Genomic DNA, 16,443 nt, shown 5'->3' with positions numbered 1-16,443 from the left:
GTGCTTCAGGGCATCAGCTGATTCCCTGCTGGAGGACAGGAAGGGCTCTGCTCCCTTGCCCTCTCTGTGTTGTGTGGCTGCATCGGGGTAGAGTTTGGCTTCTGGCCATGAGTCTTGGGGCTGGGTGAGGCCAGGATGTGGCACAGCACAGAAATCCCTGTGGCCTTATGGTCTTGGACTTGCCGGGAGCCGCACTGCTGTGGCTCTTGGATGCAGCACTGTCCTGGGAGGGGGAGTCACTTCAGTGCTGCACTGTCATGAGGAGTGAGCAGGGAAGCAGGCCCATGAGTCCATCCCATGAGGCCCAGCATCATTATCCATCAAGCCCAGTGCCATATCCATGGTGGAGGGCCCAAAGGGACCATTTCCAAACAGCCAAATACTTGCTGCTCTACGATGTCCTGCTAGGATGACTATGCAGCTGGTGCTGAGGCAGCCTGCAGGCGGAGCCCGGGTTGTTGCAGATGGCAATACAGGCTCCTGCATCAGGGCTGCCACCGGACAGTGGAGCTTACTTAGCTCCTGGGAGGAGAAAGGAGAACTTACAGCTGCTGCAGCTCAGATGCCCAGCGGGACAGCTGCTCTGGCTCCACAGTGCTAGGGATTAGCTTGGATATAATGCCATTTTCACCCCACTTTGCTCAGCCCTCTGCTCTCTCTGTGTCTCTCACAGACCAGCACACACATACATGCATGTACATACACACAGATGCATGTACACACTCTCTGTATGTCTCATATACTCCTTCCCTCCTCCACCACCTCTTCTCCCAGAGCTTCATTCACCCCTCTTAGAGGGAGTGACCATTGGTGGATGCAGGTCCTGAGCTGCTTCTCAGCACTTAAAGGGGAAGGTTTCTCTGCAGAGGATGCAGAGTGGAGCCCTGCAGCAGCTGCTCATTGGGCTTGCATGGGAGTGTTGCCTGAGGAAGAACTGCAGGAACTGACCCTTCATTGCAAAGAAACTAGAAATGAAAGATTTGAGGACGGGGTTTTATTTCGGTGGCTACTCAGTGTTCTCCTGCCACTGTGTGGGCATCAGCATGCATCCCACTGTAGTGATTACAGATGCAAATCGGGCAGAGTGAGACTGGAAGCTCTTTCTGGCAGTGTCTGGGTTTATACCATGGTGAGGACAATTGGGGCTGGTCTAGGACTGGGGCATCCAGGCAAGACACAGCAAAGAGGACTAATAGCTCCTATTTTATGTGCACAACCTGTGAGCTGGGGACATTTTGCTCGTCCTTTGCCCTGGCATAAGTGTTCGCACAAGGTTCAAGGTGATAAAGAATCAAAGCATAGATCTCAGTGTGCAAGACAGGCAGTAGACTGGACTTTTCCTGGTTGCATATTGGGTTGAAATTGGTGTGGTTTTGGAAAATATCTTGATTTTGGGGAAACAGCAGTTTCCCACGTTGAAAAAATCCTGGTTCAGTGGATCCCAGGAGCTGCCTTCCCATGCAGGCTCACTCTGGGAAGTAAATCACTTGGAAAAGGGGTAGGTCTAGAGGACTAGAGTTGAGGGGTGGCTTGGCAGGCTGTGGGTGAGTCCCTACCACTAATCACTGAGTAAGGGGGCAGCCTCCGGAGGACCTGGGTATGTGCCCATGGGTGGGGCAGAACGGCTCTCTCCAGAGGGACGCTGCCTGTTTGGCATGGGGTGTGTGGGACTGGGGCTGCCCGCCTGGGCCCTGGGGAGGCGGGAGGCAGAGCAGGGCAGGAGCAAGGGAACCACAGGAGATGGGGAGAGAAGGCAACTGTGGGAACAGGGTCTTTGTGCCTTTGAATTCTCGGGGCTGCTGCTGCTGCGGCTGAGTGGCAGATTAAGGCCTGCAATTAGCTGGCTGGTTGCTAAGCAACGCTGTCTGCCTATGTTAATGCGGCTGCCAAAAGGGGTTGTGCATCAGGAGCCTTTCCAGGCAGGCACTCAGCCATCCACATGGGAGAGCCAGCACACAGGCGCGACACACGCAGGCACACACGCTCACACGAATAGACACAGGCCCGGAGAACCACAAAGGGAAACGCCCATGGCGGAGCACAGTCCCCTGTACACTGCCATACAGAGACGTTCACGTGTGCAGGCAGACACGGGTGTACACATGGCCATGGGCCTAGGCAGGAACATGACCCCCCGATGCATGCACACACCCATGCAAGTGAACTGGAGAGAAGGAGATGAGACGTTGGGCTCAAGCCCTAAAGGCCTGTTGGTCTCTGATTAAGGTTCCAGCCAGCCTGAAGTCATTGGCGATCTGAGTGTGAAGGGCTCAGCTCAGACACCATGAGATCACAGGAGACATATTAAAAGAATCAGTCAGTGAGACTGCCCAAGGCAATGATCTTGTGAGTGTGCTCCTAACCCCGAAGTGGGGTGTGTGTGTGCGTAAGGGGAAGCCCAAGAGAAAGCCCAAGAGAGCAGTCATGATGCAAATGCCCGAGTTCAGCATAATGACTACTGGAGCAGCAGGAACTGCAGACAGCCTCAGGCCCCACATTTTCCCTACCCTGTGGCAGCAGTAGCAAGCCCAGGGGGCAGGGAGGTGGATTGACAGCTGGGGGTGTCAGGACAGGGGAAGTAGTTAGGGACAGGCATTCAAAAAGCCCGAGCCTGAATTCATTCAATCTTTGCAGGTTAGTCTAACCTGGTTAGGCTGAGTCACTTTATAACTGCACAGATGTCCCAGAAACGCAGGCATATGCCTGAAGTGGCTCTGGCAAGAAGACAGGGGGGCACTAGAGCAGCCCTCCCTTCCCTTCCAGAGAGCTGAGCTGAGGGGGATGTGGCCAAGCCCCAGCAGGGTTAGGGAAGGGCTCCCCCCCTCCTTGATAACAGGTCTTTTATCGGCTCTGTTTTCAGCATTTATCATCCCCATCAGAAAACAAGCAGCCTCTCTCATTAGCTCAAACTCTTCTTAAACAAAGAAGGAATGGAGGAACATTACCAGATGAGCTTTGATTAGCTCCAAAAAGCCCTAAACCGACACAGTTGTCTGCCACATAAGGGACCTGTAGCCAGCATGTGGTCTGCTAGCTAATGCTGAGGTGTTTGTGTAAGGCAGAGGGGAAGAGGGATCCCTGCTTAGTAAGGAGGGGAAAAGCAGGAGGAAACCAGGCAGAGGTTGCTGTGCCTGCAAGTCTGTGCAGAGCTGCAGCCAGGGAGCAGAGGTGAGGGGCCAGCTGGAGCACAGAGCCCCGCGCAGCCCAGAGAGCATGCTGGGATGCTGGGGGAATCTGGTTTAGCTTAAACCAGCAAGGGGTCTGGGATAGACATTGCATAAACCAGTTTGACCCAAATCAGTTAAGTCTGATACTACATTCAACCAGGTTTGGTTTATCTCAATCCAGTTTCAGCCATTTTCAAACCATCTTATGTGCACTGAACTTCTGCTACAGGTTTAAACCAGTTTCTGATCACTTCAACCGGTTTTTGCGTAATGTCTATCCCTAGCCTGTGGGGTGAGTGGTGGCTTTGGCAGCTGGTAGGGTCCCAGGTGTTTCTCACTAATGACTCATGAGGAAGGGGCAGGAGGGTCCAGTAGTTGGGTGGGCCAGGGTCAAGTTCACTCCACAGATGCTGCCATGCCTCCAGCCTAGCACAGGAGGTCGTTGTGGCTGCTGCACTGCCCTGCCATAGCCACCAGCCAGCAGCTGGCAGAGCAGAAGGGGGAATCCCAGCAGCTACGACCAGGACTGGTGCTGTGAGCCAGATGCACAGCCGGTGTAACCTAGCTGAGTTTCTCTGGCGGCCACACAGCTCGCCCTTCGGCAGATCCTTTTGGCTCAGCAAGGATCGCCTTGAGGAGATCCTTCTTCAGCTCCTCGGGCGGCAGTGCCATTGGAGCAAGAGGGTCTGGGTTTCCTGCTGTCACAGCGAAGCTTTGTGTGCAGCTTGGAAGCAGCGGATCTGGTGCGCTCTGCCGACAGCATCCCGTGCCTTTTTCGGGAGCAGGCTGGATGGGGATGGGGGAGGGGAGGGGAGGGGCTTTGCTGCTCCAGCTCCTGCTGTGCCAGGAGGGAACATGCCAGTTCCCCACCAATATGCAGGGCAGCTTTGTTTTCCTACTTGCTCTTCCTGCATTGGCTGGCTGAGCCTCTTCTTCCCAGTTTGTTGCCATAGGCTGCTACTCGCTATGGTAACCGTCTCCATCTCTTTCAGAATCCCTGTAGCCACCCATCCCCAAAATTACAGGATGGCTTGACCTGGGGGTGGTACGGCCATGTAACCCCCACAGCAGGGACACAGCATTCATGCAAACACATGCTCATAGGGGCAGCAAGGCTGAAGCTCTCATGTGTGGCGGGAAGGAGATGCACGCACTGAAACACCCACCTACAGACTGCATTCACGCATACACGTGCCTGGTCTGAAACATCCACAGACAATGCATATGCAAAGATTGCAGCACCTGCCTGCCACAATGGAGTTGACCCAAATTTAGGCAGTGACTGTGTGGTGCCCAGCGAATATTCATTCAAATTCCAAAGCAAATTCCAGCCGTAGTGTCTCTGACAATGTGTGCAGTCAGAGTCCAGGACTCTGTGTCTGCAAGAGTGACGCATGTGAAGATACATGAACAGGGAATTCTTAGCTCTCACCACAAACAGCACAGTTGCTCTTCCAGTCTTGCAGTTGGTGTTTCCCACTGTTTTGGTCTGGATTTGTTTATACAGGAACATTAGTCTGGATTATGGTAGGGAGAGTATTTCAAGCAGAAGAGCTATTCCAGTATAACTCCCTCTGAGGTCCTTCTTAGTTTGGAATGGGGTTGCTTTATTTTGAATTTATTTAATCCCCTTCCCAAATGGATTAAGGTCATTTGGAGGAAGGCACCCTCATTCTAGAGTAAGAGTATGTGCAGAGAAAGCTAGTGGATCCCTCAGGACAAGTTATTCTAGAAAACTCCCCACTGAAGCAAATCCTACTTCAAGCTGCAAACCATCTGACCAAGATAGAGGAGTACTGCCATGCAGCTGATGTGAGTAACCCCCTGTGCTGATGGTATATGCTGAATATTTGCAAGGCCATAATTGCAAGCCATTAGCAAAGAGACAGCTAGTCTCTGGAAGAATTCACTGATCATTCCAAGTGCTGAATACATTGCAGAATGTCACAAAGGCCTGTGAAATTCTTGCATGGTGAGAATTGCTGAGAATTAATATCTGGGAAGCGCTGATTTATTCAGCCCTAGAGCTGAAAGCAATATTACAGCCCTGAGTCTGAAAAGCAGAGAGGTGCGTGCTTACATTCATCTCTATTTGGGGCAGCCCTTCAGCATGTAGTGTCCTGGAGAGACATGTTTTTCTGAATGGTGGCATAAACAATAAACATGCACAGACTTAACGCAGCTAATGAAGGGATTTGCATGTCAAATAAAATGTAAATATGCCAAGTAATTAAGACCCTGCCCCCAGGAGCCCAGAGGCAAATGAAGGGGATTGTGCACAGGGAGGATTGGTTTTTCTGATGGTAACTGGAAGGGTCAGATTATCCCAGGTCAGGTCAGTCTCACTTTGGCCTGAGGCTTGATTGGAGCTGTGTGGCTTCCAGGAGTGCCCAGTGCTTGCTGCTCTGGATGGGACAGCCTTGTCCCAGTCTGTTCTCTGTGGCAGGCAGGATGAGATGGTGCAAGCTTATTTCCCTGCGTGCCCCATCCCCAGTATTGCTGGTGTTTCTAGAAGCTCCTTCCTCGCATCACTGCTGCATTTGCCGTAAGACTGACTGTCTCCTTGGTAGAGCCTGTCCCTGCTGGCCTTAAGCAGCCAGGTGGGGAACTGCCGGCATGGGCGACTGGTGCCACCTTAGTCATGGGGGGCACTTGTCCCCCCCCCCCTCCCCGCCAGCAACCAGTCAGCAACCGGGGGGGTCCCCTGTGGCAAAAGGTACTGTCTGGTGAGCGGCCGCAGCCTACATCTGGTGCTCTCGCTCCACAGCCAGTGCTCCTGCCGGCCCCCCGCTCATCACCTAAGCGGCGAGCACAGCCAGTCGGGGGTACACCAGTGCTCTCAGGGGGTGCACGTGCACCCCTGTGTACCCCCTATGCTTCACCACTGATCTCTGTTTTTTGCTTGTACACAAAGCATTATTTCTGCCTTTCCTGGTGGCAGAGGAAGACTTGTGAAAGTGGCCTGACGGCATGAAAACCACCAGGCAAATGAACCTAGTGCTTATTGGAAGAAAAGGTTGTGAAGCGCACCTCAAGCCTTGTTGGGACCGACTCAGGATCTCTAAACTCCGTAACGTTGGGCCCTGCGGTGACATCTGCACCACAGTGGCAAAAAGCTTGGCCGTGTTGTTCAAGAAATACGTGCAGTGCTTGCGCTCAGGCATTGTTGGCATCGCCCTGGAAAAGAGGTCACGTGGGTGCTCTGAGCTGGGCCCCAGCCCCACAATCAAGACCTGGGTTTCTGGCGTGTCTCATTTCCAGGGTGAAGGTGTGACAGGTCTCAGCTGTCAGAGCAGGCAGCAGAGCCCTCCTTCCTTTAACCTGTCACCTGCTTCTCCAGTTTCCTTTGCAGACTCCCCTCCCTGTTTCCTAAGCCCAGAGGTCGCAGTGGACCCATCCGACCTGATCTAACACACGGCCCTCCAGGGTGCGTGAGGCCTTGGGTGCCCTAGCAGCGAGCCCTGTGAGAGGAACCCCTTTGGAGAAGAGCACCTTCCCCCCCTTGCAGCTGGCCCAGAAAACTGACAGCTCCTGGCTCTGCCAGGGTGAATGAATAAGAGGCAGAGTCCCCACCCAGCGATTGCTCCACTTGGCGCTTCTCTGCTGGTCTCTGCAAGGGCTGGCTTCTCAGGCACTTCGGAGCCAGACAGGCCTATTTGGAGCCATCATATCTGTGCTTACAGACAGGCTGTGGCTGCGGCTTGTGAGAACAAGGGAGCCTTGCGAGGGGCGGAGGGGAAGGCGGAGCGCGCGGAGGATTCCTGACACTGCCCACCCCTGGCACGAATCTCATCGCTCCTCTCATGGATCGCACCATATAAGGTGCGATCCTAGCGCTCCCGCTCCTCGGGCAGGATGTGCAGCAGTCTCCGTGCGTGGACTCGCATTGGACTGGAAGGGCCCGAGTGCTGGCTGAGCCTGACAGAGCAGCTGGGATGGAGGAGGGGCCAGCTGGGAACAAGAAGGGGCTGCTCTGAGCAGCTAATGCACTCAGTAGCCTGTTGTCACCGGGGAGGGATGGTGGAGGACAGGCAAGGCGCCAGCAGCTGAGCAGCCTGTGCACAATAGGAGCACCTGAGCATGCCCTGGGTCTGACCCAGCGAGCCCACTGCTCGAGCGCATGGCTGGGGCGGGGGCATGCAGTGCAGTGAATCCTGGCATCCCACTCCCTTCTGAAAAGGGCGGTTATCCCAGATCCTGCTCTGAATCTGCCTTCTAGGCTCAGTCCTCACTCTGTCACGTGGAGCTGAGCCTGGTTTCCCGCTCGCCCCACACAGTGCACCTTCCCTTACATGCCCCCATGCACGTATCCATCTCCACATGCGTATCCACACACACGGTGCACTCGCACGCACACCTGCTGGAAGAGCATTCAGAATCCATGGCCAAGCACAGATTTTGTTGGGTGGCAGACTCCTGTCCCTACAAGCCCTATATCTCAACACCCCAGAGTTCAGATAAGATCCAGAGTCAAACCCAGACCTGGTGAGAACTTCATGAACGGGTTTTTGTCCCTAGCTGGGAGAGAAAGGCCCAGTGCTGTGGCAAGGAAGTTTGATGCCCAGGACAAAGCCCGCAGTGGCAGCCTGCCCTCACCCTGTGCACAGATCCAGGGGGCATATGCTCCCACTCCCCATGCTTACCCAGGAGTGCATGCAGCGGTGGGAACCACGCTCCCCCTGTCCCCGCACGCCACCAAATGAGCCGCTCCACACCCTACCCTGGCTGGGCAGTGCCTGTTGGCACCCCTTCACTTCGGCATGCAGGGCAGTTATCCCACTTGCCCCCCTCTTGCTATGGCACTGGGAAGGCCTGTCCTTTGGATAAGGCTTTGAGACTCAGGGGACTCCAACTCTGGCACAGGCTTCACGTACGAACTTGGTCAAGTCACTTAGGGGCAGATGGAAAAAGGGCCTTAAATATGTGATGCTGAGTGCTCAGGCACCTGGGTTTCAGGCAAGGGGATACACAACCCCCACTTAGCAACCTCGGTTGTGCCCAGAATCAGCTTACGCACCAAGTCCTCTTGGATTTGGTCCTTAGTTTTTGTGCCTCAATTTCCCTTGTCTGTCATTCAGGTGTGTAGGTGTCCCAGGGTGTGCTGAGGAGCTGTACAGGAACGCAGACAGAAGGAATCTGCTCTGAACACTTCTCAGCTCTGCAGCGATTGAACCTGGACCTCACCCCTCAGACAGCTTGAAGCAAGGTCAGCAGCACTTCCATGCCCTGGGGGAGTTCAGCTTCCAGAGGGAATTTTGCCCCAAAGCTCCTGTAGTTTCCATGAAGGCCTGGAGCCAATTTTAGGCAGGAATCCTCAGCTTCTCATGGCCCCTGGTCACCAGCAGTTTCTTACTGCAGTGTGATCATGACAGACTCTCCCATGAGACAGAGTGGGGTCGGGCTGGTCCCTCCTCATCCCAGCTGTGTTGGCTGGGACCCAGTTTTCTCTGCCTTTGCTTCCCTGCTTGCGTGTGGAGCTGGATTGACGATGCTAAGCACTGGAGCCTTCTCTGTAATAGGGTCCAGGTCCCCCCCAGCCCTGGCTCTGAGAGGAGAGCCTAAGGGAGAGAGGGGAACTCGGTGCAGAGCCTTTGTGGAAACTGCTACCCAGGCAGGCAGTGGTGGAGATGGGTTTGTGGTGTTGGCCTAAAAGCATCTGATAGACCCCCACTGACTGGAGCCCAGCAAGTTCCTGCCAGGCCTTGTAAGGTTTAGGGCTTCACCACCAGGGTTGTCTTGGATCTGGGACAACACAACAACCCTATCACAAATATAACAAGCCTATGAGAGGCCCTAGCTTCCAATGCCTCCTGCCCTGGAAAACTTGTGGCAGCAATGTTCCCTATGGCCGAACACACTAAAAACCGGAGGTGTTCAGATCCAAATCTCCATCCACTCTCAGCAGCATGGACCTGTCTTTAAGCTATGGAGATGGGAGAGGTCACTGGCCATTGTTGATGTTTCCCCTGGAGACTTAATGGTGTTTGCTACCTGGGCCAACCCTGAGAACTGAGCCGGGGAACCTGAGAGCTGAAAACCTGATATATGGACTCTGAGGACTGTAACAGACTCATGCCCTTCATGGTTGGACTCCAAGGAAGATGTGGGAGCAGTGAGTAACACTAACCCCCTTGCCTTGACCAAACCCAGGAGCTTTTCCATGCTAGAACATGCACTTCCCCTGAGGAGCTGCTCACCTGCTGCGTGTCCAAAACCTTAACACACATCGATGGATGCCCTGGTGAACAGCCCAGACCAACCTGGGCCTGGCCCTGTCTCTAGTTTTTATTTGGCAAACTTCAGCCCTCTTTGGTGGAGCTGGGAACAGAACTGAAGAGCCATGAGAAGAGCTGTTGTGAAGAGCAGTTCCCATGACTGGGTTACCATTCGTAGATTGTAGAGTCGGCAGAGACCACAATGGATCGTCATGTCCGACCTCCTGCCCTTGGAAGAAAGAGGACCGAGGTCAGACGACCCCAGCCAGGTGACTATCAAGCCTCCTCTTGAAGACCTCCAAGTTAGGTGATAGTAGTACCTCTCTTGGAAGCCCATTGCAGCTTCTGGCCACCCTTACTGTAAAAAATGGCTTCCTAATGTGTAACCTAAATCTGCTCTCCACTAGTTTGCACCCATTATTCCTAGTTGCTTATCACCGTCAGAACACAGGCACCCTGCGGTGCACCATGCACAGTGCCTGTGTCCTGAACCAGTGGCCCTCTGGTGCTGCTGTCCTGATCCCTAATGCCTCTGTTGTTGTTAACAGCAGGAATAAATATATAGTTGTTCTGGTGCTGCAGAAATCCTGTGACCTGCGTGTAAGCAGAGCAGTGGTGGAAGTTCCAATAAGCGCCAATGGCAGTTTCAAGGTCAACATCGCTTGAAGTTCACAAAGCCTACACGAGCCTTCAGGCCCCCAGCAAAATCACTGCCACACTTGGAACATCTACATGCCCTAATGTAAGTAGTGTCTTGCTGCGGCAGCTGGCCCTGGTACAGCTTGGTATGTGGGTGCTGCTTGGAGAAAATGGCAGTTCTTGTCTGTTGCTGCAGGTCTGGGTTAGCAGTCCGTGAGAGTGGGTAGCAGTGGATAAGCTCTGTGGCTTTGCATGGAAAACAGTCTCTGCTGGGAGAACTCTGACAACGATCCTGGACCAAACCTTGGCTCTGAACTGCCTTAGTCTTTGAGGTTTGGATCTGCGGCCAGCTCTCAGCTTCCTGAGTTAGGGCTTCTCTCTAGCTGAAGAAAGCCCTTTCCATGACATTTCACCTTGAACTCTGAGCATTCAGTTGGGATGGATACTTCAGATGCTGTTTGTAGATAAGGGTTACTGGGAATTGATTCCCTGAGACTGTGGTTTTCCCATAGCTTCTGCTTTTTTATCTAGATAACCAGAACTATTTTTTTTGCAATGTCATGCTCATCACTATCGCATTTGAGCTGCTCACAAGTTCCCAATCTCTCCATGATACCATGGCAAGAGAGTGCCTCCATATCTGCCCGTCTCCCCAGTTGGCTCAGACCCAGCAGCTCGCAGAGCGGTTTCTCAGGAATGCTCTCAATAAGGCAGTAAGTAGTTGTCACAGAGGGCAGGTCCTTTCTCAGCAGACCTGCAGTTCACTAATGAGTCAATTCCTCTGCCTCTCGCACCCTGCGAGTGATGCCCCTTGGCATGACTGGGTACAGCAAGCGTGTGTAATTCCAGTGGGCCTCCTGATGCCATGCTGAGGAACCAGCCCTGTAAGCAACCTGTGCGACTCGCAAGACCCTGTCTGGAGAGGAGCATTAGTGCCCTGCAGGGAATGTCTCAAAGACAAAGGTAGCAAGAAGAGGCCTGGTGGAGGAGGAATCCTTCAGGAATGCAGCACTAGTTCTGGTGCGCGTTCAGTTTGGCTGCGAGTCAAGGCATTTGACAAGATTAATCAGCCTGCCTTCTATTTATAGAGCCTCTATAAACCAGTCGCCTCATTCATCAGCCTCAGAATGTCCCCTGTGAAGCTTGTCCATGTCAGCCCCATCCTGGGGAGGGGGAAACTGAGGCACAGGACAGGGGAATGATTTGCCCAGGACCACATGGAGAGTTGGGGACGGAGCTGAAATAGAAGCCAGGTGCCCCCCACCCTGCTCTAACCCAGGGAAAACCACAAGATTTACCCTTGACCTCTAGGTTAAGAATTAACGCTGTATGTGATACCTTGGTCTTGTTTTCACTGCTAGCAAACAACCAAAACACCTGTATTGTTTAACTGTAATAAATACCTTGAATGCACTCTGAGTCTGCCCAGGCCTGGAGTAGGAGCTGATTTAGGACTGGACATAGTAGGTCAGACCAGTAGTCCAAATCCTGCCTCTAACACTGACCAGTCCCTGGTCAAACAGCAAGAACTGTTTCTTGTGGCTACAGGCTTGGGGAAGCCTGTATCCTTCTCCTCGTGGCCTGTCCTGGGCTCCTGGCGTTCAGCTCCTTTCTCTTCTAAGCTGCTGCTGCCAGTTCTGGATTTTGTGCTGGGTGGCTTTTTTAGGATGCTGATTCCTGCCTGTTGATGATTGATGATGGGATCTGAGACTTGTCAGACTCAATCCACGCAGGTCTAGCTTCCTGCATTCCAAAGCAGAGACTAAGGAGAGAGGTTCTGGTTATTAATGGGCAGGTTTCTTTAACTCCTTGGAGGCTGTGACCCCATGCAAACAGTGACATTCCCCAGAGTATCGCTCTGGAAAGTGTCTGGAATCTGACAGGAGCGCTGGGATTCTTTCCAGGCTATTTGTGCTGGGTGAGACTCTCTGTCTTTGAGTGTGACTCAGGACGGGGGATTAGTTCAGGGATGTGTCAGAGTGGTATTATAGTAACAGCATGCAAAGCCAAGCTGGCCATCTAAGGCTTTGTCCACTCTTCAGGTCCTGGGGACTGGAGTGAAATCTTTGCTGCTTGCAGTGTCTTTCTGGTTTCCCAGAGACATGCCAGCCAGCTTGCCTTTGTGCCATTGCCTCCTTTCCCAGCAGAGAGAGGAAACAAGAGCAAGGTGGCAGGGAAAATTCATACTCAAGGCTTTGCCTGCCCTGTGTCCCTCTGGCCCATCACACACTTCTAGCAGGGCTAGGTGGAACGTGGTGGAGGTGTTTCCAGTGCTTCCCTAGCAAGCGAAGGCTTCTGGGAGTGTAGCTCATGCAATTGGCATTAGCAGCAGTGGGAGCAGAAATGTGACCTGTCTTTACAGCCCCTGACCCTTCCTGAGAAGGGGGGCAGCTGCTCACAGGGACACAGTACCCTAATTCACAGCAAAGGCTCTTGCATGACACATCAGGTAGAGGGGATGATTGAAACATGAGGTGGAGGGAAACTAGATCTGAGCAGAGTAGTGCAAAGAAAAAGGGGCCTGTGTGAGCATGTTCAAGTAGCTTTCCAAAGCTGTGTGATCTGTAGTGGTTTAGGAGCCTCCCTGCTCCCTCTGCTCCGGTGTTCAGTTCCTCTAAGCCCTGCCGTGGTGCGCCTCAGAAGCGCCTCTGCACGCCACCTTACATGGACTCTTCAGCATTACCCATAATTCTCTCTTCCCTGACCCTATCCCTGCCCCGCTGATGTCCTCCACCCTGGATGGTTCCAGTGAGTGATTCTACTAGTCTCAACAATGTGTTGTAGCAGGATGCCTTTGCATGGTGAGATGTTAAGCACTACCTTGAAAGGTAGATCTGCATAGTGTGTGTGGTCAGGCCTGGATGTAGCCATCCTCTGGTGTTGCCGTAACGTGTATTTGGATTAAATACCAGATGAGGAGACATGAGCTGGTAGATAGCTTCTGATGCAAAGAGCGTGTGAATAAGCAGAGGCATAGCGATTTGTGGGAATAGCATTAGAGGGCCATCCAAATATCAATCCAGGTACATGTGTTTGCTCCTCTATGCTAAGAGGCTGGGTCACACCTTAACGCCCTGCTCTGCCCTGTATCCCAGCCAGCCCCTGGCCTGGTCTCAGTCAGCCCCTAGGCACACATGTAATAGGCCTTGTTTATGGATAACAGAGAGACTAAGGCAACAGTACATAGTACAACATGTCTGCATTGCTGGCTGGCCATACACTCACTGTTCCCTTTTTCATATCTTGTCTGTTTAGAGCAGGGGTTGGCAACCCCTGGCACATACCAGAGCGTGGCATGCAAAGGTATTTGTTTGGCACTCATGCCTTGGAGTGGATGGAAGGAGGGGCTGGGGCTGTGCTGCCACAAAAAGGATTGGGCCCCTTGCTGCTCCCTGGCCCTCCACCTGGAGCCACTGGCAACAAGCTGGGCTGGGGCTCCGCACACACTTGTGCAATTGTTTGCAGCCTCCCCACTGCCTGCTGCGAGCAGACTAGGCTCCATGATGGGTGCCAGGGGCCTGCCGAGAGCCTGGGCCAGCTGTGGCAGGCAGCTGGGACGCTGCAGGCAGCTGCATTGGAGTCCACAGAGCCCTAGCCCAGGTTATTGCTTGTGGCGGGTACACATACGTGGACTGGATGGCAGGGGAGCCATGAGGGGCCCAGTCCTTGTTGTGGCAGCACAGCCTTGGCCCCTTCTCCCCGCATCTGCCCTAAGATGCGCATGCGCTACAACCAGCAATGAGCCAAGCTGGGGCTCCACAGACCTTGGTGCAGTACTTGCAGCCTCCCAGCTGCCTGCCACAGCCAGCCTGGGCTCTGCTGCCTGCCATAGACCCTGGGCTGCTTGCAGCAGGCAGTAGGGAGGCTGCAGGCAGCTTCACTGGGGTCTGCAAAGCCCCAGTCTGGGTCAGTGCTGGTGGCAAGTGCAAATGTGCCCTGGGAGGACAGTGGGGAAAGGACCCAGGCTGTGCTGCCATAATAAGGATTGGGCCCCTCACAGCTCCTCTGCCATCTGCCCCTAGCGTGCCAATGTCTTCCAAGTAGAGGTTTTGAGTGTTTTTGGCACTGCCCAAAAATGTTGAGAACCTTGGTCGAGAGGGTAAGCTCTAGGGGAGTGTATGTGTTTTCTGTATGTCCTAGTGCAATGCGCCCTGATGGCTATTGCCATCAGAAGACCTTGAGGTCTTCTGTAATCCAAGTAGATATTAGCAGGCCTTGACACCAGGGTGAGCTGTGCTGTTGAAGAATTGTGGACCAGAGTTCCCTAGTTGAGATTAAATCCTAGTGGGTGAGCACTGAAGAGGCTGGAAGATCAGTGGAGCATCCAAAGGTGCCTGGAGGTAGGGATTCAGAAAAGTGCAACATTTGCCAGAAACCTTTATTTTGTGTCTAAGTGACTTTCCCTGGGTTGTCTAAGGTGCCAAGGAGGTGAGAACCCAGCAGCATCCCCGGGGGTGTAGTTTAGGAATGAGCAAGCTTCAGAGGAAATAACATCTGGTTCAGGACTCCAGCAGAGCAGAACTTTGACCTTTTGTGGTTCTAAAACAAGGGTCCTCACAAAAACCACAAGCAGCTGCTAAGTCCTTTAACTCCATTGACTTGAACAGAACTCAGCACCTCGCAGGATTCTGACATTTGATTTTAAATTATATCAGGCAAGAGAGAAAAATGTAGAGGGCTTTGCAGATGTGAAGGGCCTGAGAGTGTCTTAAATGTTAACCTAGGACAATCAAGGCCTGGAGAGCAAGCCACATGCAGGAACTCATTATTTACGGTGTATGGATTTCAATGGAAGAAGAGAAGTTGGATTTTTCAGAACAAGAAAACTTGCCTGCAGCCACAAAACAAAGGCCAACATCACTGAAACAACAACGAATCATAGACTCATAGAAAATTAGGGTTGGAAGGGACCTGAGGAGGTTCCAACCGCCTACTCAGAGTAGGACCATCTCCAGCTAGATCATCCTAATCAAGGCTTTGTCTAGCTGGGTCTTAAAAGCCTTGAAGGTTGGAAATTACATCACTTCTCTGGGTAACCTGTTCCAGTGTTTTACTGCCCTTCTAGTGAGAAAGCTTTTCCTAATATTTAACCTAAACTTCCCTTGCTGCCATGGATGTTTGGTACCTCCTGAGTCGGGGGGGCACTTGCCCCCTCAGTGGCCAGTCAGTGACTGGAAGGGACAGGGGTCCCCCGACAGGCAGTCACGCCAATGGAGGGAGGGGGGGTCTCCCTTAATCCAGTTGCACTGACTGGGGAGGTGTCCAGTTTGCCCCACCGTGCGCAGATCCAGGGGCACATGCCCCCCCTGTGCCCTCCCAGACGAGCGGTGGAAGCTGCCAGATGAGCACCAGATGAACAGCACACAGCAGTGAGAGCCACCCCACTTCCTTCCTGTGCCCCCCCCACCATGAGCTGCACCTCCATCCTGTGCCTGCCCTGGTCCTGGCTGGGCAGCTTCTACCCCAGCCCCAACCCCAACCCCAACCCCAACCCCACACCCTCCCTCAATGTGGGGGCCTTGATCTGCCCCCCTTCCCCCTTCCCCCCTCCTCTTTCCCTTCTACCACACCAGACTTACCAGTTACACACTGCTCTCCATGGTGCAGGCTCTGCTCCTCATTGCCTACATGCTGCACTGTAGCTGCATGCATGCACAGGCATTTATTGGACAAATTATCAGCTACACTGGGCTGATTTCCAATACAGAACCAATACAGTGCTGATCTGATATTGGTGCACCTCTAGACTAAACTGATTTGGCCCAAACCGGTTTATGCAATGTCTGTCCCAGCCCCCTTGCTGGTTTAAGATAAACCAGAGTCCCCCAGGATGCCAGTATATTGTCTGGGCTGGGCAAGGCTCTCTGCTCCACAGCAGAGCTGGCCCCTCCTCTTTGCCCCCTTGTTGCAGCTCCGGCAGAGACTGCAGGTACAGCAGGGTCTGCCTGGCTTCCCCCTGCCCTACCTCCCCACTCTGTACTTGCTGCTCAAGCAGGAATCCCCCCTCCCTCGCTTCCTCCCATCTCGCACAGCACAGACCCCAGCCCCATGGCCTCTAGGCATGTAGTGTGCTAGCTAATGCAGAGAGATGCCTCTGTGTGTGTGTGTGTGTGTGTGTGCGCACACATGTGTGTGTCTCCAATTTCACTGGAATAGGTAGACAGAACACTGACCACTTAAGGCTTTTTGGAGCTAATTAACAGGCCAGTTGGCAAGTTGTTTAAGAAGAATTTGAACTAATGAAGATAAGCTGTTGTTTTGCTTATGGGATGATAAACACTGTTATCAGCTCCCTGCTGGCTTGCTTGCCTGTCAGTTTGCTGTAGACTATAAAGAATCAGGGAGGGAGGTTGAAAAGTTCTGTATCATCAACAGATGCATACACTGCACACACCCCTTGCCTCAGAGTGCTAGCAAAGGTC

Source organism: Crocodylus siamensis, chromosome 13, assembly GCF_052110815.1.
Source record: "Crocodylus siamensis isolate JL-2025a chromosome 13, ASM5211081v1, whole genome shotgun sequence".
In the NCBI taxonomy this organism is placed as follows: Eukaryota; Metazoa; Chordata; order Crocodylia; family Crocodylidae; genus Crocodylus; species Crocodylus siamensis.
Note: the sequence above shows the minus strand (reverse complement) of the source record.